Below are 27,587 nucleotides of genomic sequence, written 5' to 3' on the forward strand. Positions count from 1 at the left end.
CCCGCAGGCCGCACGTCTCCCCTACTGGACGTCGGCGATCGATGTGTCCCGTGACACGACGCTGGGAAGTCGGAGCAGGTCTCCCGTTAAGGACAGAGTCCGTGTGGATCAAGCGTCTCCCACTGTGGACGCAAGGGCAGCTACTCTCACGGAGGCTTGCGAGTTGCTTGTTTGGTCCCTGATGGCGAGAAGCTGCGTTTCTACGGGGAACGACCGGGCACGATGGCACCAGAGCACGGGGCGGGCGCCTCCCCACCGTCTGGGCCCTGGGGAAACGGAAGCAGACACAGTGTAATGAAGTGAGTCTCATTCAGGAAAGTTGCTGGGACGGTGCCGCCTTCCCGGGGTGGGATATCTCGCCCCTGCCGGCCCGTGCCGTGCCGCAGCCTTGACCTGGCGTCCCCGCGTCCTGGCCTCTCCCTGCCCCGTTGCTGGCCGGGCCCGCTCTTCCTCCCAGACCCGGGCATGTCCTGCGCTCTGTGTCCTGTGCCCCCTCTCCCGGCTGCGTTTCTGCTTCTCTCCCGTCTCATGCAAGTGACCGTGTGGGGGAGGCTCACCCGGAGCAGAAACTCTCCCCTTCCATCAGACGTGCCCAGGCTGCCCGCGCTGCTCGGGGTTGGGGTCATCGTGCCCCTACTGTGTGCCTGACTTGGGCCCAGAGCGCGGCTTGCGCTGGAGGGTCCTCAGGATGGAAAGGGACACCACACGTGGTCCGCACGTCCCGCGGGGCCTGACAGGGAGGGAAGGGAAGGAGGAAAATCCCGTTCTCCTTGTCGTTTCCTCCACCATCTCCTGCGTTTGGTCTCTCACCGCTTTTCCTGAACCTTCTCAACTTCTCGACTGGTGCGTCCTGACCTTGTGTTCATTACGATCCTGGAAGGAGAGAGAAGTGTCACGAGGTGGCTTAAATTTAAACGAACGTAGGTGTTTCCCTAGGGAGGTGAGTATGATAAGTGAGAGAGGAGTCAGGTTTTATTGGGCAGGGTTGGCTCGGGCGGGCCGCAGACTGTAGTATTCACTACTGTCCCCCAAGAGCCAGCTTCCGCCCCGGAGAAGGGAGCGAGCAGTTCCTCGCAGGTGAACAGTCCCTCACCGGGAGCCCGAGGACTTCGGCCGGACGCATCCGTCATCCTGGGTGTGTCCTCACGCCCGTGGCCAACAGCACCCGGCCCTCCGTCTGCCGCTCGTCCTGCAACGCCTGCTGTGTGTGCTCCCGGCCCCTCGGCCGCACGACTGGCACCGAGCGCACCTGCGACGTCTGGGCCAGGACCGCGTCTTGGGGGGACGGACTCACCTGATGACAGTCCTGTTCTTTACTGATCATAACAGAGGACCTTGAAAATAATACAGGCCCTAATAATAATAATGATAATAATAATACGGGCCCCAAATGCCACCTTTGAGAAGTTTGCATCTGGGGAAGCGCCGAATGCCCTTCAGACGTCCGGTTTGGCAGAGCAACAGGACAGCGGATGGACGCGGGGCCTAAACGTGCCGTGCGGGTGAGGGTTGGGAGCCGGTCAGGACTGGTTTTCGGCAGGTGCTTCCTTTCCGTGTGAGTCCCTGACCCCACTTTCTCCCTTTTGTTCCATGTGTCCCCGTGCAGAGCGTCCCAGAGGCGTCGGTTGGCCCTACTGTGTGTCCTTGCCTCCCCGGCCCCGCCCCCCAGGCGCCCCCGGACCGTGGTGACGTTGGCCCTGGCATCCCCAGGTCCGGCCTCCTCGGCCCGCTGGATGCTCGTTCTTCCATCACCCGGCAGCCGGAGCACGAGCTGCTGCTTCCTGCCCAGGCCCGGGTTGTGAAACCCCAGCGGGCGGGCTCTCCCCGGCTCTGCGGGCTGCCCCCAGGCGTCCGATGCGTAGCTCCTTCTCGTTGTCCTCCCTCCGCTTCCCTCTCAGCCTGCTGCCCTCCCTGCAGCCAGGAACTGGGCTGGTTGCTTTGTGTGCGTTTTCTCATCTAACACCCACAACGAGCCTGTGCAGCCATCAGACGGGGGGGGGGTGGGGGGGGTTACGGACCAAACGGGGCCTTGTCAGCCTTCGGGCTCATCTGTGGGGTCTGAGGCCGCCACCGCCCGTCTGTCCTTTCACTTTGGGCATGAAAACGGGGCCAAACTGCTCTGTCCTCCTGCCCCTCCTGCCAGCCGTCTCGGTCCTGCTGCGTTTCGTCCTCGTGCAGCTGACCCCCGGCTCCCCGGCTCCTCAACCACGCGTACAGACGACACCCAGGCCGCCCGCGGCACGACCCTGCTTTCTGTCCCCTTGGGCACAGGAGGGTGTGGTGGGAGCGACCCGGAACCTGGGTCTGGGCCTGGTCCTGAGCACAGAATGAATTCCTCTGAGCCTCGTCGCTTCGTTGAATTCAGGGGGCATTTGGCACGTGTCTGGCGCGCTGGCCGCCGTGCGGGGCTGCCCGTCTTCATTATGAGGAGAGCAAGCACAGCCCCCCCAGAGCCGCCGGCGGCCTCTGCTCTCCCTGGCGCGCGGCAGGGGGGCCGCCGTGGGGGGCTGGGGGGAGGCGCGTGGCGGGCCTTGCCCCCTGCCGGGCGTGCTCGCCCCGGGTCGGGTCTGCTCCTGCTCCGGCAGAGTCCCCTGCGCGCGCGTCCAGCTCCACCTTGGCTCGCGTCCCCCCGCCGGAACCTCTGAGCATCCTGTGCCGTCTTGGTGGCCCCAGCGGAAAGAGACCTGGTCCCTTGAACTGTCCCAGACCCTCATGCTTAGAACGAAGGTCTCTTCACTCACTGAGGGGTCCCGGAATATTTGTCGAGCGCTTTTCACAACCGTTTTTCACGATGTGGTTCAGAGACCCCGGGAGCCTCAAGATCCTTTCAGCGCGTCTACAGAGTCGGATTCATTTTTATAAAATCAAGATGGTCTTTGACGTGTTTGTTCTGTTGACCTTTGCGATGACGCAGAAGCATGTGGCCGAGCATGGTGCCTCGTCGTGACCGCGGCGGTGGCTCCCTGAGTGCTCGCGGCCCGCATTCCTCACCGCCCCACGCTCACCGCTTAAAAAAAAAAAAAAAAAAGCCGAGCTTCCCCCAACGGCCTCCCGGCGACATCAGCGCTCCCGAGGCCGGGGGGCGCTGTGTCCTCACGCGGGGGCCTGGGCGGCTCCACGAGGCCACGTGTCTCAGGGCCCCGTGCAAGGAACGGTCGTGTTCAAAGGCGCCCCAGGCCAGTGGGTGTGAACACAGCGAGTGTGAAGGGTGATGCAAAGGGCTCGGGCCCACCTGGGGGCTTGTCCCTTGCGGAGGTTCGGCGTGACGTCTCGGAAAGCGGCCGCATGTGCTCCGCGTGTCCCGGCGTCAGGTTGGGCCTCCTCGGCTGGAGCGTCCCCAGGACGCAGGCAGAGGCCCGGAGTGGAGTCGGCGACCCCCCTGGAGACCGCAGACTTGGCTTCGGGCAGGTCGACAGCCGCGTGAGTCTCGCTGCCTCGCGGAATTTTTTGTTTTGTTCTAGAAAACGCTTTTTCATACAACGTCAGTTTGGGTGAGACCTCAAGGATTTACCAGTTATTTTGAACGCGGCAGTGAGTATTTTTCAGACTTCTGTTTTGGCCTCTGGTAATAAATACATCGGTAGGTTGAGGCTAACGTGCAGGAGCCGTTGGCGGGATTCAACTTGGAGGCGTGGAGAGGGTCTGAAGACCAGGAGGTTCGGGAGCTGCTCAAGGAGGACCGTAGGTGGGAGGTTCTGGCCGGCGGCGCTCACCGGGAGACCTAGCGGCGTCCAGGGACGCCGGCCCTGCCCGTCGGTGGCTCCGGACTCGGCACCGCAGACTGGCTGGAGGACCAGGAGGACGAAGCCGCTGTAGACACGTGCTCCGCCTCCGCGGCGTCAGCGCGTTGGGGGCCAGCAGGGCCATCCCCGGAGGCTGAGCCCCCCAGAGGCCGCGTCCCTGCCGCCTGCCCCACGGAGCCCTGCCAGGACACCCGGCCAGACGGCCCGGTCGGCGTGACCCTGACTAGCGTGGCTTGGCCCCGCACCTCTGTCGGCCACGGCCCAGTGGCCCCGAGGTGGCCTCGTGTGCCGGGCGTCCCGGGCCCTGTGGCAGCGCCAGACCCGCATGTAGACGCTGTGGGCCTCCCGGGGTCCTTTGTGGGGATTTGCGCACAAGGCATGGCCAGCGCGGGGACGGTCGCCCGGGGCCTTCCCATCTGCGGCCCGGACGCCGTCCCAGAGAGGCCCTCGGGTGGTCCCCGTCAGCAGAACCTGAGGAGGCCGCGGCTCACGCCAAACACATGACAGGAGCCACCGCAGCGAGCGACCCTGCCCTCTGCTCCGTGACCTGCCCCCCCTTTTGGTCTCCGTGAGCCTGTCCCTGTGGCTCACAGCATCTCTGTATCTGCACAACTTGCTGGACACCTAGGCTTGAGGGTTGGGGTCACCCTAGAGTCCCCACACGGGGCCTTGCCGTGCAGGAGGGCAATGGGCCGACCGTCGAGGAGGTGGCTCGGAGGGGATGCGTCAGCGGGGCCTGGCCACGGCGGGTGGCCGGGGCGGCAGCGTGGCTGGGAGCCACATGGGGGCTGGGAGAGGACGAGGGGAGCGGCCCCCGGCAGGGGAGGGGCCGCCGGGTGCAGGTAGCTGGGCTGCGGAGGGACCTCGGGGTGCATCATGTGCCCCGGCCCCATCTGGGCTCGTGCTCAGCACCCAGTCGTGGGGGATTCTCTCCCCACCCCCACCCCACGTGTGTCCCCCGCTCCGTGTGTCCCTCACTCTAAAATAGTATTAGAAAACCTCCAAGAAGCGGGAGGGTAGCCAGCCCGGGAGAGAGCAGTTGAATCAGGGAAGCTGGCGGAGGCCACGGGGAGACCCTGGGGTGCTGGGGGGTGCTGGTCACGGGAGGGGGGGCGCTGGTCACCGGGGGGGGGCCACCCCAGCCCGCTGCAGGAGCTGCCGAGCCCGGCCAGCTCCCTCCCCTGAAGGCCTGGGTACAGGCCTTGCTGGGCACCCTGGGCCCACCTTACGGGCACGACCGGATCCGGCCTCCTCCGGATTCCCTCTGTCTCCCACCCTGTTTTCTAGGTCAGAGCCTCTCCAGCCAGGGTGTGAAGCGTGTTACTGGGAGTCCACTCAGTGGGACCGGTCGGGGATTTGCTCCAAGTCAGGACTTCCCTGGCAAGGGGCCCCTTTTTCTTCGGCCGCACCCTCCTGGTTGGGCTTTTCGAGGTGTCAGGTGTGGAGCGTTAGGTCTCAGGTGTGTGTTATTCATGCTGGAGTCGTGTTTTCTCACAGCGTAACTCAGGGCTTCGTGCTGCCTCCACTGCCGACGCATCCAAGTGCCGGACGCGCACTAGGACTCGCTTTCTGTGTGTGTCGTGTCCCTGGTGATACCTCGTGGGACGGCATCTCCACCTTGCAGCCAAGTGTCGACGGGTAGGGGGTCCCTGCCTTTCAAGGACCTGCATCTCAGTGGCTGGACAAGTGGAGTATGAGTAGAAAAGGAATTTTGGAAGTTATCCTTGTGAGCCGGACTTTTTGTGTTTTTATCAGGTCAGAAATTTCTGGAAGAAGCCAGAGTCAGCCGAGGAAAGGGTGTAGAAGGGCAGGCCTGACGCAGAAAGCATTCCGGGTGTGCCAGTCTCGGCAAGGAGTGATTGTCCCTGCACAACAGACCGGGTTATCTGATGTGCAGTTTGGAAAGTGTCACGTATTGTGCTTTTCACACACATACCCACACACGGGGCATTCATCCTCACGTGGTCTGGGGCACTGAGCACAATGTATATGCTGAGCTTGGCGGATAAATGGATGCCCTTTATCAGTAGGGCGTTTATTTTCATCATAGGCACCGAGAAGGCACGTTTTCCAAACGGGTCACACGTTCACTTCTGAGCACGTGAGAGTTCTGTCATGTTGATCCTAAGGGGGTCTGTGGAGGTCGAGTGGTAGAGAGAAAAGCCAGTTGCAAGTGACTTGTTAGATTCTGAGCTGCTCCTGGGCTCCTAAGAACCATCCTTAGGAGTGTAGAGTCACGTTCCAACGCCTGGGTCCGTCCATCTGTGTATTTTTGCGTCCTTGGGATCAGTGTAACATCCTCTTTGCTGATCTGCTTTTGCACATAACCATGGTTCATGTTGCTCTTTTCCTGTGTCCTCACACTCCACATCTTTCTCCTTGTAATGGCAACAAAATAATCCCCTGGGCTGATAAGTAGCGTCGGTTTAACTTTCTATCCAAGCGCTGGACATTTGGGTTGTTTCCAGGGTTTCACAAGAACATATTTGCTGTGATCATCATGTGCAGATTGCTCAGTCAGCAACTTATTATGCACCTTCTGGAAGGGCAGTCTCTGCCAAGGTCTTGGAAGTGATACCAACTCATCAAGCTAAGAGTCTTCAGAACTGGCATTCAGAATTTCCTGAGACAGCATCTTAGTCTTTGGCTTATTTTTCTTCATTTAATTAGCAGATATGGAGAGAGGACCTGTCGTGGGCCAGAGACCACTAGGCCCTGGTCCCCAGCCGATGGTGCAGAGAGCAGCCAGAGGGTTGGAGATGAATGCGTCATCGTGGTGACGTTGCCATCCCGTAAACACGGTGTCAGTCAGACTTCCAGGTGCACAATGGGCATTTGGTCTTCGTGAGGCAAAATGTCTAGATGTAGTGCAGGGTAGCAGATGGTAGGGTGGGGTAGTAAAAATTGCAGATTAAAAAAATCAATACAGTTTTTGTTATTTCTAAATTAGGCTGACAAAGCGATGGCTGGGTTTGAAGCTGTATGGTGTAGTGAAAGCACGAGCCTCTGGATCCAGGGAGTCCTGCATTTGACTCTTCATTCTGTTACTTGTAGACTTGTGGTTTTAGGGGAAACAGTTAAACCTTCTGAACCTCAGTATCCTTATCTCTAAATTGGGTATAGTAGTTTCTGTCCTTTGGACTGTGTGTATTTCTAGTGCCCAGTCCAGGGTAGGGGGCTCAGCAGATGGTTGTTGGCAGAATAGAAGATGGATGGATGGATGGATGGATGGATGGATGGATGGATGATTAGATGGATGGATGGATGGATGATTAGATGGATGGATGGAGGGATGGATGGATGATTGGATGGATGGAGGGATGGATGGATGATTAGATGGAGGGATAGAGGGATGATTGGATGGATGGATGGATGGATGGATGGATGGATGGATGGATAGAGGGAGGGATGGATGGATGATTGGATGGAGGGATAGAGGGATGATTAGATGGATGGATGGATGGATGGATGATTAGATGGATGGATGGATGATTAGGTGGATGGATGGATGGATGGATGATTAGATGGATGGATGGATGATTAGATGGATGGAGGGATGGAGGGATGATTAGATGGATGGATGGAGGGATGGATGGATGATTGGATGGATGGATGGATGGATGGATGGATAGAGGGATGATTAGATGGATGGAGGGATGGATGGATGATTGGATGGATGGAGGGATGGATGGATGATTGGATGGATGGAGGGATGGATGGATGATTAGATGGAGGGATGGAGGGGTGATTAGATGGATAGATGGAGGGATGGATGATTAGATGGATGGATGATTAGATGGATGGATGGATGGATGATTAGATGGATGGATGGATGGATGATTAGATGGATGGATGGATGATTAGATGGAGGGATGGAGGGATGATTAGATGGATGGAGGGATGGAGGGATGATTGGATGGATGGATGGATGGATGGATGGATGGATGGATGGATGATTGGATGGATGGATGGATGGATGGATGGATGGATGGATGGATGGATGGATGATTAGATGGATGGAGGGATGGATGGATGGATGATTGGATGGATGGATGAAGGGATGGAGGGATGGTTGGATGGAGGGATGGAGGGATGATTAGATGGATGGAGGGATGATTAGATGGATGGATGGAGTGATGGATGGAGGGATGGAGGGATGGTTGGATGGATGGAGCAGTCACTGTGGATTGAGAAGGACTTGAGGCCCTCTGTAATAAATAATATATCAGCAGCAGGCTATATCTGCCCTATTACCTTGAGGTTTGTTGAGCAAATTTTCTCACCTCTAAATTAAAGGAAACCACATTAAGAATCCACAAATGTCTCTGTTGGGGCACCTGCGTGGCTCAGTTGGTTAAGCATCTGCCTTCGGCTCAGGTCATGATCCCAGGGTCCTGTCCCTGAGCCCTGCCTTGGGCTTCTTGCTCCGTGGGAAGCCTGCTTCTCCCTCCGCCTGCTGCTCTCCCTGCTTGTGTTCGCTCTGTGTCAATTAAATAAAATCTTAAACAAAAAACCACCCCTCTCCCTTGTCATCTCCTGTATATTAAAACCTATAAGTGACAAAGCGTGACTCACTGTGGCCCTCACCAGTAGGGGCTTATTTCTCCAGGCCTTCAGAAAGTGTGGAGGAGGCAGCTGCTTCTGCCATTTGCCACCAAGGATCTCTGCTGCCTCCGTTCCTTTGATTTACTCTGTGTTGAGTTTAAAATGTAGACTTCTTGGCGGCCAGCGAATGATCGTCACGGTTCTGCGCCTCGTGACCACTCTCAAGGTTGGGAACCCGAGAGGCACCTGCCAGGCTGCTTCCGTCTTTGATGAGGAGGCAAAGTCCTTCCCCAGCGTCCTCAGGCTTCGCTGGGTTGGCAGGGCCCCTGCTGCCTGAGCCCAGGCCCTTCGCTGGCCCCGCATCTCCACCCGAGCAAACCAGGCCTCCATCAGCAGGGCCGTGCTGAGGCTGTGTGGACAGGTGGCAGCCCGCGTGCCAGCCACACATCACACAAGTTAACTGAAAAAGTAAAAAAAAAAAAGAGGCAGAAGGTCAGGCTTGGTGGAGGTGATTTATTTATACGAGGCCCCCAGCTCAGGTGTTGAGACTGTTGGTTTTAAGCTGGGTGGCGCATTTTTGTGGCTGCACGTGACCTTGTGGTGCCTATGGAGGGGTTTTTTTTTCATTTGTTTTGAGTGACAGAAGGAAACAGCAGTAAGAGCCACGACAGGGAACCGCTCTCTAGCGTCAGCTCCAGGCCTCTGAGATGCCGCAGCCCGCACTTGCCAGACGCTCTGCGTGGACGGCAGCCAAAGGACAGTCGGTGAAATCCTTCCCCAGCCAAGCGGAGCGAGGGCGAGAGGATGGGGCCCGAGGAGGCCGCGGGGGCGCTGGCGGTGATGCTCCCATGGTCGCTAGGGTTCGGCTGATGCTGGCTCGCGGGGTCACGCCGCGCACACGACCTAGGAATCCAGATCCGAGGTCACAGAGAAAAGAACGAGTTTTTGTGGGGGTTTTGGCTTGGATGACAAAATGCCTCGCGGTCACCCCCACCATTTCCTCTTTGGACGCCCCCCACCCGCCTTCCGAAGGGTTCAGTGGGGTCCCGTGCGCAGACCTCAAGACCTTGGGCTGTAAAGACGTGCCTCCAAGTCGGCCTTCGCCTGACGTCCCCGCGGTGGGCATTGGCCGTGCCTGGAGCCGGCCCTCGGGGACTCGCTCCCCGGTGGTTAGAGCTCAGGGGTGTCTCATGTGTGTCCCACGGCCCCGGACGTCCAGGTGCAGCGGCCGTCGGAGGAGGAGAAGCACCCGGCAGGCAGATGCCAGCGGGCTGGCCCCCGAGGCCGGGCACAGGCGAGGGATGGGGCGGGATTCAGAGCGAGCGACAGGGCGACAGGGAGAGACCGGCTTGGCAGGGTGGGCCTCACTGCCCTGGGAAGATGCCGGCAGGCAGGAGGAGGATGTCCCCGGCGACCCCTGCTTGGTGTGTCCTGGTAGGTGGGACGCGTGGGGGAGGCACGGCCCCTGGCAGGTGCCCAAGGAGCCACCGGAAGGCCCAGCGTGTGCAAGGAGCTGGCAGGGGCCCGTGCGTCCCGCTGGGTCTGTCCCCACAGCTCTGTCAGGCTCGAGGCCTTGAGGTCACGGTGACGTGCTCCCTGCTGAGGGATGGCAGGCGGGGAAAGGGGGCGGGGCAGGGCCGAAGCCCGGGCCCCGGCGGGGTGCTGCAGCCCGGCCTGGAGCTTGGGGGAGGCGCCCGGAGGGGGTGGATCCGGGGGGCGCCTAGAGGGAGGGCGGCCAGGACCTGCTGGTGGACCCGGGGGATGGGCGGGAGGCAGAGGGAAGCCACGGGTGAATGGGGTTGGGCGGGGCGCCCGGGAGGCAGCCGTGTGGACAGCTGTCCCCAGTCTGGTTGTGGCTGTCGTTGCGTTTGGGGTCGGGACGCAGCATCCGTGGGAAGATGAGCAGGCCGAGAGCCCTGGGGCGCAGCGAGGGGCTGCCAACGGACGTGCACCTCTGAAGGCCACTGCCTTGAGGGCAGGACCCAGCCGGGGACCCGGAGGACCCTGGGACCCTGCCTTCCAGGAACAGCCACCTGCCGGCGGGGAGGGTCTACGCTCAGCAGACGCTTGACGTTGACAACACCGCGGGCACCATCCATGACCCCGGGGCTCAGAGGCAGCGCCCGCAGACAGTGGGACCCTCTGCCCAGGCGCCCCGCTTGCCGGCCCTCCAGGCTGCGTAGCCCGGGTGGCGCTGGGTGTGGATGTGGGCGCTGGGGGGGAGGGTGTCCCTTCCTCCCGGGCTTCCCTCCCTCTGGGACATTGGCCCCAGGGCCTCTGTATCTCTGGAGCCTCCCTCCCCCTGGGGCCTCCTCCCTCTGGGGCCTCCCTCCCTCTGGGACATTGACCCTGGGGCCTCCCTCCCTCCAGGATCTCCCTCCCTCAGGGCCTCCATCCCTCTGGGGCATTGACCCCGGGGCTTCCATCCCTCCGGGGCCTCCCTCCCCCTGGGGCATGGGCACAGTCATTTCTCCTGCCTCGCTCACGCCTCCCTGCTTGGATCTTCTGGTTAAGCCTGGAGTCCTTCCCAGGTTAGCGTCAATACTGCTTCCTCCGGGAAGCCTGCCATGCTCACCCCACCCTGGAATTGCCGCCGCCCTCTGCGCCCCCGGACTCCTCGTCCTTACGACAGTTCCACGCCGTGTGCTGGAGCTCTCACTGCCCCGTCGGTGGGCGTGACGTACCATGGGCTCTGGGAGGACGGAGCCTATGTTGGTCTCTGTCCTCTCGGCAGCGCTTTCCACGTCGCCAGGCTCGGAGTAGGTGGGAAAGGCTCATGAGGGGCAGGATGGTGAAGGGCCCACCCCCTCCTGTCGTGGGCCGTGGGGGCCCTGCTGGCCGCCGGCCGACCGCCCCCCCGGGAGCCCGAGGCCGCCCCAGAGGCCACAGGAGGACCATGTCTCCAGCCTGGCCGGCTTTCCCTTGGGCGAGGCGCTGAGCCGCCGTGAAAATACACCGGGCACCGAGCCGGGCTGCGGGGTCACGGGAGCGTCGGCGGGGGCGCAGGAGCCGAGCCCATCCCCCAGACGGAGGCACACGGCTTTCTGTTTGTTCGTACGTCCGCGGAATAAAAAAGTTTCCACCGCGAGGAGTTTCAGGGTGGAATCCTCCCCCTCCGATCCGAAGAGGCGGTGGCGCGCAGGCTTCGCTGTGCATTTCGGGTGTTTCGGTTTATAATTTGATCCAGGCTATTTTCCTTTCTCCCCAGCGGACGTTAATCGTTTCCTGTGAATTTTCATGCTATTAGGGAAACAGATGTTCCGTATTTTTATCTGCGTTTTTCCCGAGGGCTGAGCCAGGCCTCCCGTAGCCGGGCGTGTGTGCGCACGTGAACCCGTGAGGAGGGCGTTCGTCGGAAGCTGCGAGTGGAAGCACGGCCGGTGCCCGGTGCGGCGGCAGCACCGCACAGATGCGTGCAAGGCCGCGGGCGTCGCCGGACGCTCTTCACCGCGGTTTGGGTCTGGTGTCGTTCAGCCACCGCCAGCCTCTGGCCCAGGGATGTGTCGGGACTCCTCGCAGTGGCGCTCGCCGGACAGGGAGCGGCGCAGTGGAAAGCGCAGTCGCTGCGGCCTTCATGGCTCTGAGTTTTAACCAAACCGTATTTTTTTTTAAACACTGTCTTGCAGCCGTGGCAGGTGCTTGAGCGAGTCTCCGTGAGGCGCCGGGTGCGGAGCGGGCGCTGGGCTCTTCGGGACGTGCAAGCGCACATGGGCCGCGGCCCGGAGACCCGCTCCTCCGGCGGAGGGGGTGGAACATGCCCACGGACCGGTGCGGGAGGCCGACAGGGAGGGCAGCGTGGGAATTCAAGACGCCCGAGGGAGGGGATGCTTGCAAGGGGAGCAGCGCTTACACTCGGTCCGAACAAGGCGGAACGAAGCGACGCTTCCCTTAGGTCTGAGTTACTGGGGTTGTTTTAAGGCGTACGGGCTCTGGGTGGATTCCCTGAAACTACACCAGCGTTCCTTGTGAGGCAAACACCGCACGGCGTCATGGATACGTGGAGTCCACTCCCAGGCGGAACGGACCCAACTTGCAGAAGCAGGGGAAAGTGGCCGCCGGGGCGGGGGCCGCGGGGAGGCCGGTAGACTCAGCTCTGAGGTGACCAAGGTCGGGCCGAGCGTAGAACCTGTTGACTGGAGTTGATTAGCACCGTTTGGTGTCCGTGAAACTACCTGGAAAAGCAGGACTTACCTGCCCCCACCCTGCCCCGAGGTCACGGGCCGCGGGCAGCCTTCTGCGACGGCCTTGAGCCGCGTGGCAGGCGCTCGGTGCCCTGCAGTTTTCATGTCCCTTGTATCTCAGCGAAGCTGAAGAGAAGATGCCGGCGTTGCCGCGGGGCCCCCGGGGAGGCGCACGGCTCTCCGATGCTCTGTGCAAAGGCCCGGCGGCAGGAGGTGATGCGGGCGGTGCTTTGGATGATGAGCCATTTTGCACAAACACGCGTGTCTTTATTTGGCTCTTCTGGCCGCGTCCAGTCTTGGCCATCTCCAGGCCGCGGCTGAGGCACCTGGGCCGCCGGGGACGCAGTGGGAGCCGCCGTCCCCTCCGCGCCCTCACAGGGTGGCTTGCACGTCCCGGCGGGTGCGGGTGGACTTTGAAGGGCGATCACGCGGCTGGCACTTTGCCGGGAAGCACCGCCACGGCTCGACAGTCACTGTGGCCGTGGCCGCGGCCGGTTATTCATTCAGATGCTGTGCAAATGTGAAGGGGGCTCTCCCGAGCTTCAAAGTCCCGGGAGGGTATTTACGGCAAATGCAAACACGAGCTCTGCGCCGTCGGGAGCTCTAAGGAGCCCATTCCAACCCATGACAAAAACGTCAAGATCCCGCGACACGAATAAGCAAAACATAGGAACTTACTTCTTCAATAAAGGGGGGGGAATGTTCATATTCACTAATCAGAAACGCAGAATGAGACAGCGTTAGGAACGCCGCTGGGTGTGCAGAGCCTCAAGGCCCAGGAGTTCCCCGTCACTTGTGGGTGGCATCGTTGCACGCCAGCAAAAGCCCTATTAACTCTACCGTAAGGAATTCAGGGAAGCTGGGGACACAAGGTAAAGGAATGAAGCAAAAAGGTGAAGCATGAACATGAAGGTGCCCAGTGTAGCCCTATTTATAATAATGAAAACTGGCAACAACCTACATATTTCGCGTGTTTAGGGGAGTGATTTAATGAATTGGGACTTTTCGGCATGAAGGACTGTTATTAGGCCCCTTAACCATGATGAACCTGTGTAGAAACACACATTTAAATATTTAAAATAAAGTGGAAGAAATAGTCATCATTTATGGAGCCGGTCCTAGTGGCATTAGGCCAACATTCTCCCTTTTTGTTCTTTTCCTTTTAAGGAGAGACGCAGAGAGAGAGGCAGAGGCACGGGCAGAGGGAGAAGCAGGTGCCCTGCGGGGAGCCCAACGCAGGACTCGATCCTGGGACCCTGGGGTCACGCCCTGGGCCCGAGGCAGACGCTCCACCCCGGAGCCCCCGGGCGTCCCTCTCCCTTTTTGTCTTACAGCCACCGTGTGCGAAAGGTATCGTCACACTGTGGAGTCGAGGCTCAGAGCGTAATTGCTCAGGGACTTGCCCCTCACCGGTGCAGGAGGGACGTTCAGTCCAGGTCTCGTGATTCCAGAGCTTTCCTTGGCTTCCTGCCAGCAGCGTGTACCTGGCCGTGAGGAGCTGAGCACGAGCCCAGCAGAGCTCCCGGCCCCGCTGAAGCTGTCGCTGCAGAGCCGTGCGTGAAGCGGCGTCGCTGCCCTTGCAGTGGGAAAACGGGCAACATCGGTGGGGCATGACCTTCCGGTGGCTTCTCCGGCTGTTCTGTGTCACCACAGAGGTTGGCAAGGTGGGAGTCGTGGGTGTGTTTTGAGTGCTTCTCCGTGGCTCTGGTGTCGCCAGGCTACGTCCCCGTGTTACCTGCCGAGGAGCTGGGGACATGCAGCCCCAGTGCCTTCACTGGGGGTGCGGCTTCCCATACCCGGCTCTCCCAGGGTTACGGCCGGTGGGCAGGGGCACCGCCCTCACTCCTGGTGCCTCCGGACGCGGGTGTACGCCTTGTGGGGCACATGCCTGCGGTAGCGCCGTCTGTGGGCTCTGAGGGCCCTCGTGCCCGTTTTGCCCCCTGAGATGATGTCGTGTCGGGATTTGCAAGTGGAACCAGACCCGGCGTGAGTACAGAGCACCGGAGGAGCACAGGAGTACAGAGCCCCCCTCGACGCGGGGCCCCCGGGTCGCTCCGCATTCTGCACACGGGGAGGCGGAGGCACCCGTTGGTTATGTGACTCGCTGGGGGCTGCGGGCAGTGAAGACAGTTGGGAGCCGGGCCCACGGACCCCGTGATCGTCCCGCTCCCTCCAGGCTGTGTCGTGCGTGGAAACAATGCAGTCAGGATCCACTGGCTGTTCCCAGGTGTCCCGGGGCTAGAGGCCCGTATTTCACGATTGCAGCAAGTATCTGTGGCGCCAGGAGCCTAGCAAGGTGTCACGGGCATTCTGGGCAAGTCCCAGCGAGCGGAATTGTCGGGAAGATGCGAGAGCGCAGCTGAGGACGTGGGCGGGGCCGAGGAAGGAGCAGCATCCCCAGGGCGTGGGGAGCCTGTGAGCTCGGCCATCCCGGGTCTGTGGGGTCGTGACCGGAGCCAGCGGGCACCCCTGGGACGCAGCTCCTTACGTGCGGCCCAGTAGCCGCTTCCCGTGTGCTCGCTCACCTGCACTCTGGCCCCGGGACCAGGGAGGAGCTTCCAGCCGTGTTGGGTGGGATTCGCCGAGAGCCGCCGCCGTTGCCGTGGACAGAGCTGTGCCAGAGCCTGCCTGCCCCCGACGCTCACCTGCGTCTCTCCAAGTGAACAGGGTCCCGTCGGTGTCCTGTTCTTGTAAAATGAAGATGGTCTACTGGAGGGAGAGGGAGCGAGTACACGGGGAGGGGGGCAGGGAGAGCGTCTGCGAGCACATGCCCCAGAGTGAGGGGCTCCAGGTGCGGCCCGGTCCCGGGACCCCCGAGGTTGTGGTCTGAGCCAGGAGCCGGACTCGGACGCCTCGGCCCCAAGCCCCCTGCACATCGGCCAGGTCGGGTTTCCCGGTGTCCGTCCCCCCACAGCCTGCTCCTCCCCCACGGAAGCTGCCGGTCGCTCGAGCCAGAGCCGCGGTGTTGTCTGCACCTGTCGTCTCCCTCGTCCCTCAGGGCTGCTTCGTCAGTGGGTCCCCTGCCCTGAGCGCCCTCACTGGCCTGCACTGTGTGTCCCCGGACAAGTGCACGGCCCCGCAGGTGGCCGCCCCGGCCCATTCATCCGCAGCCCTCAGGCCCGTCCACGCAGCCGCCCGATGCACCACGAAGCTCTCCGGTCGGTCCTGCTGCTCCCATGTTTACGTGGAAGCATCCGCGGGACCTGCTCCATGTCAGGCGCCTGTAGGGACTCGTCTGGGTGCCCATGTGTCCCCTGGCTCTGTCGCAGTGCCAGGCCCGGTGTCGGGAGCCTCGTCCCCTCGTTCACAGCCGTGTCTCCCGCCGTGCAGCTGTGCCCGGGACGGGGTTTGTGCCCAGTGAACGCCTCTTCTCAGGAAGAGTCCCGGCGCAGTCGTCGTGATGGAGACCACGCTGGTGCCTGTGCGTGGGCGGTGTGGCCTGTCTGCGGCGGAGGCCGTGGGGTGGGTGTCACAGCCGCGTGCGTGCAGCTGCTCTCGCGAGGCCACTGTCCCCCTCCCGCCCCTGCCGTGAGCCCAAGGACGCTCCCCCCACCCCCAGGCCCCTGATGTCCTGCGTCTTGCAAGTCGTGTCTGCCTCCTGCTGGGGAAGCAGAGGAGCGTCCTCCAAGGTCACCTGTCGCGACCTGCGGGGCGGAGCGGACAAGCCGCCGCCTGACGGCAAAAGGAGACTGGCCACAGAGACTTTTGTTTGAAGCCACGTTTGGAACGCGCCCACCAAGTCTTTGAGACCAAGTAGACCTGAAGAAAAGGGATTTCGTGTCTTATTTTTTTTCCCTTGAATATCATGTTTCTAAGAAGACAGTGTGTTCTCTGGCTCTCCCGGGTCACGGCCAGCTGAGGCTTCGGAGGGGAGTGGGGAGTTGTCGGAGGCGAGACAGGCCTGGCCGGGCCGAGGACGATGCCAGCCCCCCACACACACTGGCTGCGGGAGCTGCTGCCGTCACGACGTGCTTCCCGCCCAAGGACGCTCCTGCCCCGGTGGTTCTGTGCACGGCCTGGCTCGGCACCGACGGCCCGGGTGGCCGCAGGCTGCTGACCCGTGTGCCTCGGTTTGCTCACCTGCTGAGTGGGCGTGGGAGGACCCACCCCGTGTGGCTGCTGAGCAGGCTGGGGGAGCGGAAGCGCGTGGACTAGTGCCGGATGGACTTCTCCACGGAGCCCGGTGAGTGCTGGCCGCTGCGGCACAGCGCCGTCCCTGAGCCACCGAGGGCTTCGGGGGCTTCCCAGCAAAGGTGACCTACGGGGCGGCCGGTGCAGGAGGGAGGCGAGTGCGTGACAGCAGGACACGCAAGGCACAAGCTAGTGAGGCATCAGCCTCTGGGCATGCGGGCAGGTCTGGCCCTACGGGTGGCGGCGACGGGCCCCTGGGGGCTGAGGAAGTGCAGAAGCTCGAGGAAGCCGCCGAAGGACTTCCGGGATCAGCCTGGGACCCCAGGTGGTGGCGCCCTGGGTGGCCTCGCCCGCCCCCGCCGGCTGCCCCAGACCTCGGCCCGGCCCCAGCCGCCAGCACAACCTGCCGGCACCGCTGGCACCTGCCACGTGTCACGGGCGCGGCCTTGGGTCCCGGGCTGCCCACTCCTAAGTGGAAGTAAGCGTCCGATTTCAGGTCCTTCGCCTGTCGGGAGCCCGGAGGTAAGGCCGCACGGTGGACTGGCATCCCAGCCCTCCCAGCCGTGGCTTCCGCGCGGGGGGGAGCTCGGGCCGTGGGGCCCAGCCCTGTGTTGGGCTCGTCTCCCTGGGAGTCTGCTCGAGATCCCCCCTCTCCCTCCATCCCACCCCCGCATGCTCGCTTTTACTGAAATAAATCCTTTAAAACAAAGGCCCCACGAACAGGCGCCCCCGAGGTGTGGTGAGCATCGTGGAGCCTTGGGCCAGCTCTTCACCTCCCGGGGCCTCCGTGTCGTCATGAACGGGAGCGGACATCGGCTCAGCTCGTCAGGGCAGCGCGAGGACTGGCGGGGGCGAGCTGCCAGCGAGGGTTCCTGGGTACCTAGTGCTGCGTGGACACCCGCGAGCGCCCGTGACGTCCCAGCAGGACGACGCCGCAAGGGGGTGCCGCTGTGTCCCCAGGGCAGGGGAGCAGACGATGCGGCCTCCGTGTGCGCGTGCCTTGCCCTGCCAGCACCCGGCGGCCGGGGGGGGTCTCCCTGCGCGTGGCGGGCCGTACCCCCCGACGTGTGGCCGCCTTCAGTCCCAAGCCGACCTGCTCGGAACGAAACACTGAAATGGCTCCTTAGTGGCGTTTACGTTCATTACCCGACGACACCTCATCGCCCGCGTGGATGCAGTGAGCACCCTGGGGTTTGCCCTTCCCGTGGGGTTACTTGGGAGCGTGAAAGCACATGTGGGGCTCGCATCTCGCCTCCGTGGAGCAGCACTGCCCCCGGCGCACCCTCACCGGTGACCCGGAGGTCGGTGCTTGTCTGCGCCCGGGCAGCTGCCGCAGGGAGTCCCGTGCACCCTCCGCATCACCCTCGGGGCTTCCACCCGGCGGCTTGGTCCTGGCAGGACAGGCTCAGGGAACGAGGCGAGGAAGGCGCGTCCCACTCACGTCGGGGTCCGGCCGGGAACGCTACCGCGGGCGACGCCAGCACCCTCGGGGCCGGGCACAGGATGCCGCCTGCCCAGGGCGCGGGGCCACATGGGCCAAGACGCCCCGTCGCCCGTCAGGAGCCAGCAGAGGCTGCACCCGGGAGCACGAGCGCTCGGATCCCGGGGCTGCGCCCGCCCCTGCGCCCACCTGCCTCACCATGTTCGCTTGACTCTTTCAGGTTCGTCCCCGCTTCCCGCCTGAAGGTGACGGTGGCCCACAGCACGTCCGACCGGTGAGTCCGCTTCCGTTTCTCGCACAGGGTGACCGTTGAAAGGACGCTGCCACTTGCGGGCCAGACCCCCCGGCCCAGCGCTCCACTCCGGCGTCTGTTTATTCACACTTTCTTCCTGCCTCGGAAACGATTCGCGAGGTCTCCAGGCCTTAAAACCCCACACGGATCCGTGTTCCTCCGCTAGGGACGTGGTCAGGGAAAAGATCTGTGATCACTTGCCAACCACTACTGAAATGAAACTTCCTTTTTAAAGTTTTTTTTTTATAAAGAGACCATTGCAAGGCCCCTGTTGATGGTGCGCGGGTTCAGGCAGTGCCCAAAGCAACGTGCCCGTCCAGCCAGGGGGGCAGCAGTGGCTCGCGCGGTGCTGGACGGACCCTGGCTCACGGCCGACATACCGGCTTCTGGTTCCCGTGTTTCCCCCCCTCCGTCTTGCACCTGTCGCTGTGGTGACGTAAGCGGTACCAGTGCCAGAAAGCTGCCTGTACGGCCGGGACGGTGACGTGGCCTCCCTCCCGGACGCCGCGGTCGTGCCGTTCCGTGCAGCGTGTAGCAGTCAGCTTCTGCCGCGTGAGAAACCAGCCCGAGATAAACTGCCAGAAACACCCCCGCGAGGCTGCAGCCACGGGATCAGCCTGTTAGTAGAGCGGCTGCAGGATCGCTTGTGGTGCCCTGGAGTCCCCGAGACCACAGGGCGTGGAGTGAGGCCCCAAGCCGTGCCCATCCCGTAGCCTGCAGGCATCCCTCCGCGGCCCAACGGGGGGGCCCTGGCAGCCCAGGTGAGCAGCCCCTGAGGTGAGCAGCTCCTGCCACCGCCAGGCTGCCCCCTACTCCCTGCCGCGTTGCTCATGCCTCAGCCCGACCTCCAAGCTGTCACCCCTTTGCTCAGGGGCCACCCGTGCCTGGGACCTCCCATGGCAGCGGCCCCGCTCCTCCGCCCGCTCCCTTCACCCCGTGTCCTCTCCTGCTCACCTCCCACCGGTCCTTTTATTTCAGTCGGGCTGGCCCGTTCGCCATCTCTCCCGAGGACACCCCATGCTGTCGCCCCTTTCCCTGCTTGGGATCCCTTCCGTTGTGCGAGGCCGCTAGAGCTTCCCGTCCTCCGCGACGTGGCCGTCCCTGCCTGTCCCTGCCGTCTGGGGCCCGCCCCGCTCCGACCCCGTTGTGTGGTTCGCTGTCTCGGCCGCGGCCAGTCTGCTTCCCCGCTGCTCCGTCGGCGTTGTCTTTACCCCCGAACGGGCCGGTGTGGGATGGCAGTCACGCCGCGGTCCCGGACAGCCTCACAGGGCCGCGGCGCCCAGGCCGTCCTTGCAGTGCCACGCGGCGGCTGAGCGCAGAGGCCCTCCGTCAAGCAGGAAGGCGCGTGGACGCCGCTCTTGGTTATGGTCGCGTGAGGCACCTGTTCAGATACCAGCTCCTGGCCCGCCCCGGGGCCGTTCCCATCATCAGGTGCAGGGAGGAGCCCGGGAGCGTGGAGCACGGGCTCCCTGGATTGCTCTGCGTCTGCAGCCACTTGCTGTGGAAAGCAGAGACTCACATGAGACTGCTTGAGCCCTGGCCTGCTACCTCTGGGCTCGTATGAGCCCCACCTACCTGAGCCTCAGTTTCTCCACCCGTGAAATGGGAATATGTTTGATTTGTGGCCTGCCAAGGTCTAAAGGCTGATGTACGTGCCTGTGTTTTATAAACCGTAAAAGATAATTAAAGTGCATTGATCAGTGGTGGGGCTGCGGCCGGCCGGTGTGGAGAGAGGGGCAGGTCCTTCGTGGCCGTGGGCCTGGCTCTGGGGGAGGAAGGGCGGTGGGTAGTCGCGTGGTCGTCCCGGCGGGACCAAGCAGAGCAGCAGAGGTCGCAGCGCCTGCTGGTTGGGCTGCCCGTTTTGCGCCCGACTGTGCCCGGCACTGTGCTGCCTTCCGTGGGATTACTCCACGTCCACGCCAAGGCCGTCGCGTCGGTCGCATCTGTAGCAGCTCGACCGCCTCCCACCACTAGCGGGTCAGTCCCTCAGGTGCTTTTCTCCTCTTTCAAAACACCTGCTTAAAACTGTCCGTCCCTGAGTAGGGAAGTTCCTGGTTGGCCCCAACATCCAGTACACGGTCCCGCAGACAGGAGGACTTGGGAAGGGAGAGCCGCCAGTGGTGCTCAAAGAGGGGGCGGGGGGGCCAGGCCGGAGGGGCGCTCCACCCCCACACCCACCCCCCACCTCCACCTCTACACCCGCCTCCATGCCCGCCCCACCCCTTCCCATGCTCCACCCTCCTCCACGCCCCCACGCCCACACTGCCCTCACCCCCATGCCTACCCCCACTCCACCCCATACCCTCCCCTACTCCCACCCTCACCCCGCCCCCACACCCTCCCCCTTCCCATCCCATCCCCACCACCATGCCCACCCCCACCTGCCCCATACCCTCCCTACCCCCACCCCCATGCCCACCCCCACCTCCACTCCCGCCCCCACGCCCACCCCCACCCCTTCCCCATGCCCTACCCCCACCCCTTCCCCATCCCCGCCCCCATGCCCTACCCCCACACCTTCCCCATCCCCACGCCCACCCTACCCTTCCCTATGCCCCACCTCCACCCCTTCACCATGCCCCACCTCCTCCACTCACCCATGCCCACCCCCACCCCACCCCCACACCTTCCCCTACTCCCACCCCATCCCCACCCCCATGCCCACCCCCCACCTCCACTCCTGCCCCCACCCCTCCCCCACCCCTTCCCCATGCCCCACCCTCCCCCACCCCCCCATGCCCATGCCCCCACCCCCACGATGTTCTCCACCCCATCGCGGCTCTGAGCCGAGCCTAGGCATCTGGCTGTGGACCCCATTTGGTGCAGGAGTCGGACTTGCCGCACCGCCCCTGTTGTGAAGAGCAACAGGCAGCTTCTGAAGGGACCTGTGAGCTGTTTCTCCCGTCCCGGGTCACCTCCAGGTCCACAGCCGGACCCAGCCCTGCCTTGGGCACACGGGATTTGCAGTGGCCTCGTCCCCGTGACCTGCCAGCCGCCCTCCCCTGGCTCCACAGGTATTTCTCCTGCTTGGAGCCCCCTGGCTCTAGGCCGTTCCTGACACTGGAATGTTCCGGCGAGAACCGGGGTGGCCTGAGGCTCTTGCCACCTGTGAGTGTTGGTTTAACCTGGGCCAGCCTGGGTTACTGTTGTCCACCCCAGCGACTTTCTTCTTCTGGTCAGAAGCTTTGATGCTTATGGCAAGGAGTAGGGTCTGGTTGGCGGCAGCGTCGGTAAGAAGAACCGTCAGGGGCAGAGGGTCATGGGAGACTAAGCAAAGTCTAGACTTTTTATAGAAACACCACAGGATGAGAAGCCCTTAATCCAGCAGGGATCGCTGTCAGAGAGCAGCCCGCAATTCCCCAAGTGCCACCCAGGAACGGGGACTTCCTTTTGGGCTTTATTTTCACTTGGCTCCGGCTTAGTTGTCATTTTATTATTGTTGTTGTTTGGTTTGCAAGTAACAGAAATCCAGCTTAAACCAGTGGCTTGACTTCACAGTCAGGATTGCTGTCTGGAGCGGGCTTCAGGTATGGCCGTATCCAGGAGCTCAGAGGCCATCGTGAGGTCATTACCTTCCACGCTCTGCATCCGTCGGCTCAGCCCAGTGCCATCAGCTTGACCCTGGGGGGTAGCCGTCGAGCTACGTGTGCGTCCACCCCGCGGCTCTGGATCGTAGTGAAGACAGCCTGCGTGTCTGGCCGTTGTTCTGACAACAGCATCAAGGAGGGGTCTGGACCGGCTCGGGTTGGCTTCCCTGCCTGGCTCAGCTCGGCCAGAAGAACGTACAAAACACTGAGCAGCGTCGTGTGTTCCCGTGGCCCTCGTGAGGGTCGATCCCGCCAGAGCCACGCACAGCGAGGTCCCTATGACAAAAGGAAGAATTTCGTTACGAGAAGGAGGAGGAAAGACCGAGCATGCCACGCAGATAAAACCTTTAGGTACCAGGGTCCGCTGATTGAGGAATTCGGGGCGGGGGTGGGGCGGGGGCGGCCACTGACCAGGACAGCTCACAGTTAGATCCGGCTTCCGATCCGATCCGTCAGCTGCCTGTCGCAGGTGCCGGGGGCTGGTCGCCTGACCAGGGTAGTGACAGCGAGCACGCGGAGGCGTGAGGGTGGGCGACCCCGCCCCCCACCGTGGGGTCAGGTAGGCGGCCTGGGCCGCGGTCTCCTCACGCCCCCAGAACCTAGGGCGTGACCGCTAGCCTGGGGGAGCGATGGGGTCTCAGGGTCTGCAGGCCTTGAACGAATCAGTGAACAGGCTTCTAGGATCATTGACAGAACCGTACCTACGTTTTGTTTTGTTTTGTTTGCTGGGAAAAGGGATCGTATTTCCTTTTCTCAGAGGACTCCGTGGTCTCTGGCTGTTTAAAAACCATTGCTCAGGCTTGCTTACGTCGTCATGCGTTTGGCCCGCGTGATCTTACACGTTTGCTTCTGGTCTTGGCTCGACTGGTAAAGCTTAGTGCCCGTGAGGGATGTAGTTCCCTGTGGGACGGACGCAGTGATGTCAGCGGCTGAGCACGTGGCACTGAACTGCGGGCTGAGGTTTTCAGGCATAAGTGCAGACTGCTTGCAGGCCTAGTTGCCACCTGCTGAAGTGCTCCCCTGGTGCCAGGCTGTGCTAGGTGCGTCGCCTGCGCTCTCTGAACTACTTGTGTGCAGACACGACACTACTTCTGTGAGCCCTGGGCCTGTCCCGGAGCGCCTGCTAGAACCGGCTCCTGCCGGCCGCGTCTCTGGGAACACAGGATACAGACTCCGGATTTTCCCTCTTCCCCACGTCTGCTGCTATGGGTCCACCTTCCAGACAGATGAGCGGATCCTGGGATCCCAGGGTTGGAAGACACTGCTCAGATCGTGCAGCTCAGTGGTTTTCAAGCTCTGCTTCTTGGTGTTCCAGGTTCGGGACGAGGGAAGGCTGGGCAGGCCCCAGGTTCCTGCTCTGCTCCAGCCACCACTGTCTGCTGGAAACCACTCATCTGCGGGAATAAAAAGGGTTCGGGGGGCGGGGGGGGCGCCCGGGTGGCTCAGCGGTTCAGCGGTTTAGTGCCACCTTCAGCCCAGGGCCTGAATCTGGAGTCCCGGGATCGAGTCCCACCTCAGGCTCCCTGCATGGAGCCTGCTTCTCCCTCTGCCTGTGTCTCTGCCTCTCTCTCTCTCTGTCTCATGAATAAATAAATAAATAAAATCTTAAAAAAGGGTTCAGGATTAGGTGTCAGACTTGAGGTGGAGTCCAGGCTACTGCTTTACTCACCGACCCGTGCGACTCGGAGTGGTGCCTAACCTCTCTGAGCCGTAGTTTCCTCAGCTGGCAATGGGGAGAGAACATGTGCCTCGTGGAGCTGTTAGGGGGCCTGGCCCAGGTCGCATCTGTGAAGTCCCTGGCCCCTGCTGGCCTGCCAGGTTGCACACGTGACCTAGGAGACCTAACAGGATGCAGCTGTATTCTTTGTTGTGTGTGGTTCTTTTTTTTTTTATTTAAGATTTTATTTATTTATTTAGAATGAGCATGAGCTGGGGGAGGAACAGCAGGAGAGAGGGAGAGAATCTCAAGCTGACTCCGCCCAGAGCACAGAACCTGACTCGAGGCTCCATCTCATGACCTGAAATCATGACCCAAGCTGAACTCAAGAGTCGGACGCTCGACCTCCTGAGCCCCCAGCTGAGTCTGTCTCTCACTGTTCCTTCAAAGTCTATGCAGTGGAGTGTGTCTTGCCCCCATTTTCTCTTCAAAACTTGGTCAAGCCCGTGACTCTTCTGGTTGCTCTTAGGCAGTGAGGAGTCCCGTGGCCCCTTTAGGTGACACACAGCAGACATACGCATTCCCTCTGGAACCTGGAAGTGCTCGTTGTGGCCCACAGCAGTCGGCGTTCACCTGAGAGAAGACGCCGCCATCCTGCGGGGACGGGCCTCCCCGTGCTCCAGCCCTGCCCGCGTCGGGCCTCCCTGCGTGAAGCCGACTGCTGCCATCCCACCTGGCTCTGGGTCCTCTGGGTCTCTCTCCATCCTGCTGGCTTCCATGGCTTTCTCAAGGACTCCCTCTAGAACTTTCCGTTGGATCTCCCAGAACTCAGGCACGTCTCCTGCTAGCTGTGACATCGGCCGGCAGCTTCGGGCCTCCACGCACGTTCCCGCAGCCTCAGGCGGGATTCAGCCCTTTGGGTGGAGCCTGATTCAGGGAGACAGGCCGGCATTCCCGGAGCCCAGGGTTCCCGGGGCTTCAGCTCCCGGAGGGGGGCTGGGCAGCCACCCCTGAGCGGCCTTCTGTTCCTCCGGGGTCCGCACCTGGGGGACCCCAACCGGGCCTTGCAGGTGTTGCTTGTGAAACCCCTTCCCTGAGGCTTGAAATGAAGGGCCAGCCGTCTGCCCGTCACCGTCGGGGGTGGGGGACTGGGGGGGTCCGAGCACCTGTGAGGAATCTGCCCCACAGACCCCTCCGTGGCGTTCTGCTGCCCCAAACCCGTTTGGGCGTCCTCCTCATGATCTTGGAGCCTGCGAGGTCAGCTTCCTAGAAACTTCCACATCGTGGTCTGGCCCCTTGCTCTGGAATTTCCCATCTGTGGAATCTTGATGCTGGAGTGGAAACTTCCACTTTAGCATCTTGTCAGATTAACTGCTACCCCTGGCCAGGGCCAGGAGCTCCTCTTCAGCGCCCCCCAAAGCAGCCTTCCGACCTCCTGGAAACCCGGGCAGCCCCGCACGCTCCCTACCCCCTCCTCCCGCCCAGGTGTCTCACCCCCATCCTCAGGGAACGGGGAGGGGGGGAATTGCTGGGAAGGTGCTGCTTCCAGAGCCCAGCCTGGCCCCCCCATCACGTTCCCGTCACAGGGGTGGGCGGTGCGCGTGCACCCCAGGCCGCGCATCTGCCGGGGCAGAGATCCCAGGTGCAGGCCGCTTCCCCCGACCCCCACCTCTGAGGTCCCAGAAGCCCTTGACCTGCCTCCGGGAAGGCTTCCCTCCCGTCGCGCCGGCGGCGAGGACCTGGAAACTCCACGCTCAGCCACCAGCCACCATTTCTGGTGCTTGTGACCCTGACACGGTTTCTCTCGCTCCGAGAGCTGACTTGCCGCGCCCCGTGGGGGTTGCACGACTCTGAGAAGTGAAGGCTTGCAGAGTGTGCGCTCGCCCGTGCCCCGATGACGCGGGAACCCCAGGCGGGCAGGCCCCCCCCTGCACCTCCCACCACTCCCACCTGGGGCCTCACCTTGGCTCTCCGCTTGGCCCTTCGGGTGGCATAGACGGCCGCGACCCGGGACGCCTGGTGTGTGTGCCCGCCGTGCAGCCGGAGGCACGGGTGTGGGCGGGAGGCGGAGGCCGCAGCTTCCTTAGCAACCCAGACACGTCGGGCAGAGTCTCTGAGCCTCCGCCTCCTTGCTTGTTGGGTGAGGGTAATGCCAGGTGCCCGGAAGCGGCGGCGTTAGGGGAAGCGCCGGCGCGGGCGTTCACAGCGGCCTGCCACACGGTCTACGTTCGGCAAGTAGCAGCTTTTACCATTATTTGCTTTTGACTGTTGCCCTGATTCCTGAAACATCCTCAGAGTCTTGGAAAAAAAATAGTCCAATTCTCTAACATTTTTTTGGGGGGGGGAGGAGGATCAAATAGGAATCGGAGGGGAAAAAAATCAAAGTACGTGCAGCTTCCTGCTGTAAAAGACTATCTTGCAAAGCTCGTGAGTCCTTCGTAGCAAACGATGTGACTTTGGGTTGCAGAGGCCGCGTGCGTGGCCCAAGGGCTGGGAGCAAAGCTCCGGCTGCCCGGCCCCACATGCGCCGCTCAGGACCTCCGGCCGGGGGGGCCCCGGGCAGGCCAGTTGCTCCGAAAGCCTCCGTTTCTGCGTGGGTAGGGGTGAGGGTGCTGCGCGGCGTCGCTGCGGGAACTAGCGCGTGGGGCGTGCGGGTGCAAGTCCCAGAGGAGGGTGGCTGACCTCTTCCCGGCGTCTTCACCTTATGGGGGAGAATCTGCACGACATTTGTCCTGGCGACAGACGGCTGCACCGATACACTGCGTGCAAGAAGCTGTTCTCACAGTCGTGCTCGGGAGAGACCGAGAACGTCGCGGGGCAGGGCCGCTCACGAATACCAGGCCGTGGCGGGTAGGACGGCAGGCTCCGTCCGCTAAGCCACTGGCCTCTTGAGGCCTCCTCTCGTTTCCTTGCCAAGAGTTGGTGACGTGGTCTTGCCACTAGCCCGGGAAACGTTTCTCCGTCGCTTGTAAGGGTCGTGAGAAGGCGCAGCCGTAGCCGTGGTGTCCAGGCGCCTGGGAGTCAGAGCGGTCTGGTTCTCCGCAAGCCTGCGTAGTTGGCACCTTGGTGGAACCAAAGGGGGTCTCGAGAGGAGACAGGACCTTCCCGTCGGGGGCCCGTGGCGGAGCTGAGCCATGCCCCAGGAGGACCGGCCCCTCAGACACGACGCGGCAGGCGTCCCTCGGGCGGATTGTTGTGGGGTCCTCCCGGGGCCGCGGACACTCCCGGGCAGTGGCGGGTCCGCGTGGAACCAAGCAAGCTCGCTGTTTGTCGGGCTGATTTCGAAGCCTGCGTAACCCGTGCCTGGACGCCTTTGGTGAACGACTACCCGGTGAGCAGGAGCCCCGTTCTGACGTGGGGTCTGTAGAGACGGTTCTGGAATACTGTGTGTGGAAGCTTAGGACCTGGTGGAGAGCCAGGGCCAAGGGAAGGGGCGCAGCCTCAAGGGAGGGGCCGGAGGGTGGGGAACGCAGGCCGAGCACCTGCCATGAGCCCGGGCACCTACGGGAACACACTCGCTGCCAGCCACCCGGCAGCCTTTCTGCCCCAGCCTCGTGGGCCACTCCCTGAGCCCGGAGCTGAGCCACGGGACCACAGAGCAGCCACTGCCGATCCATGGACGAGGGGCACCCCATGTGGCCGTGCCGACCAGGGAGCTTCAGCTGCAGACCCCTCGCCCCAAGGACCCCTTCGCTGCCGTCAGCATGTGCTGCTGCTGACTCTGTCGTCTTGTCATAAGACCCTCGAGAGTCCATGGCCCGGGATGCAGAAGGCCAGGTCCTCCGTAGGCCCCAGAGGACCGACCGACCGGCAGGCTCGCTCCAGGGCTTTCCCTCCGCCCCGTTATGCCGTTGGCGAGCGCTCACACTCCATGTTGCTTCGCTGCTTGCCCCCACGTGTGACCTCTTCTGCGCCTCACCTGAGTCCCCGCTGGGGGCCCCTGACCTTTCAGTGGAGGAGGGGACGCAGGCCCAGTGAGGAACTGCTATTGGGGCTGGGTCGTGGCCCCG

The 27,587-nt window shown here is 62.4% G+C and overlaps 1 protein-coding gene across 4 annotated transcripts in view; it reads left to right on the forward strand.

Annotated features, from left to right (window-relative positions):
- Nucleotides 1-27,587, forward strand: part of GNG12 (G protein subunit gamma 12) — an 80,253-nt gene that overhangs the window by 15,762 nt on the left and 36,904 nt on the right. For 2 of the 4 annotated variants that reach the window (XM_025418024.3, XM_035717935.2), the window contains exon 2: nucleotides 18,262-18,315. The exons of 1 other annotated variant lie outside the window; for it this stretch is intronic. The gene's annotated coding sequence lies outside the window, so the exon portion shown is untranslated. Of the gene's footprint in view, nucleotides 1-16,497; nucleotides 16,653-18,261; nucleotides 18,316-27,587 lie in introns of those variants that run through there. One more of the 4 variants, XM_025418023.3, reaches the window with a different exon arrangement.

The sequence above is a fragment of the Canis lupus genome, chromosome 6, assembly GCF_003254725.2.
Source record: "Canis lupus dingo isolate Sandy chromosome 6, ASM325472v2, whole genome shotgun sequence".
NCBI classification, from domain to species: Eukaryota; Metazoa; Chordata; class Mammalia; order Carnivora; family Canidae; genus Canis; species Canis lupus.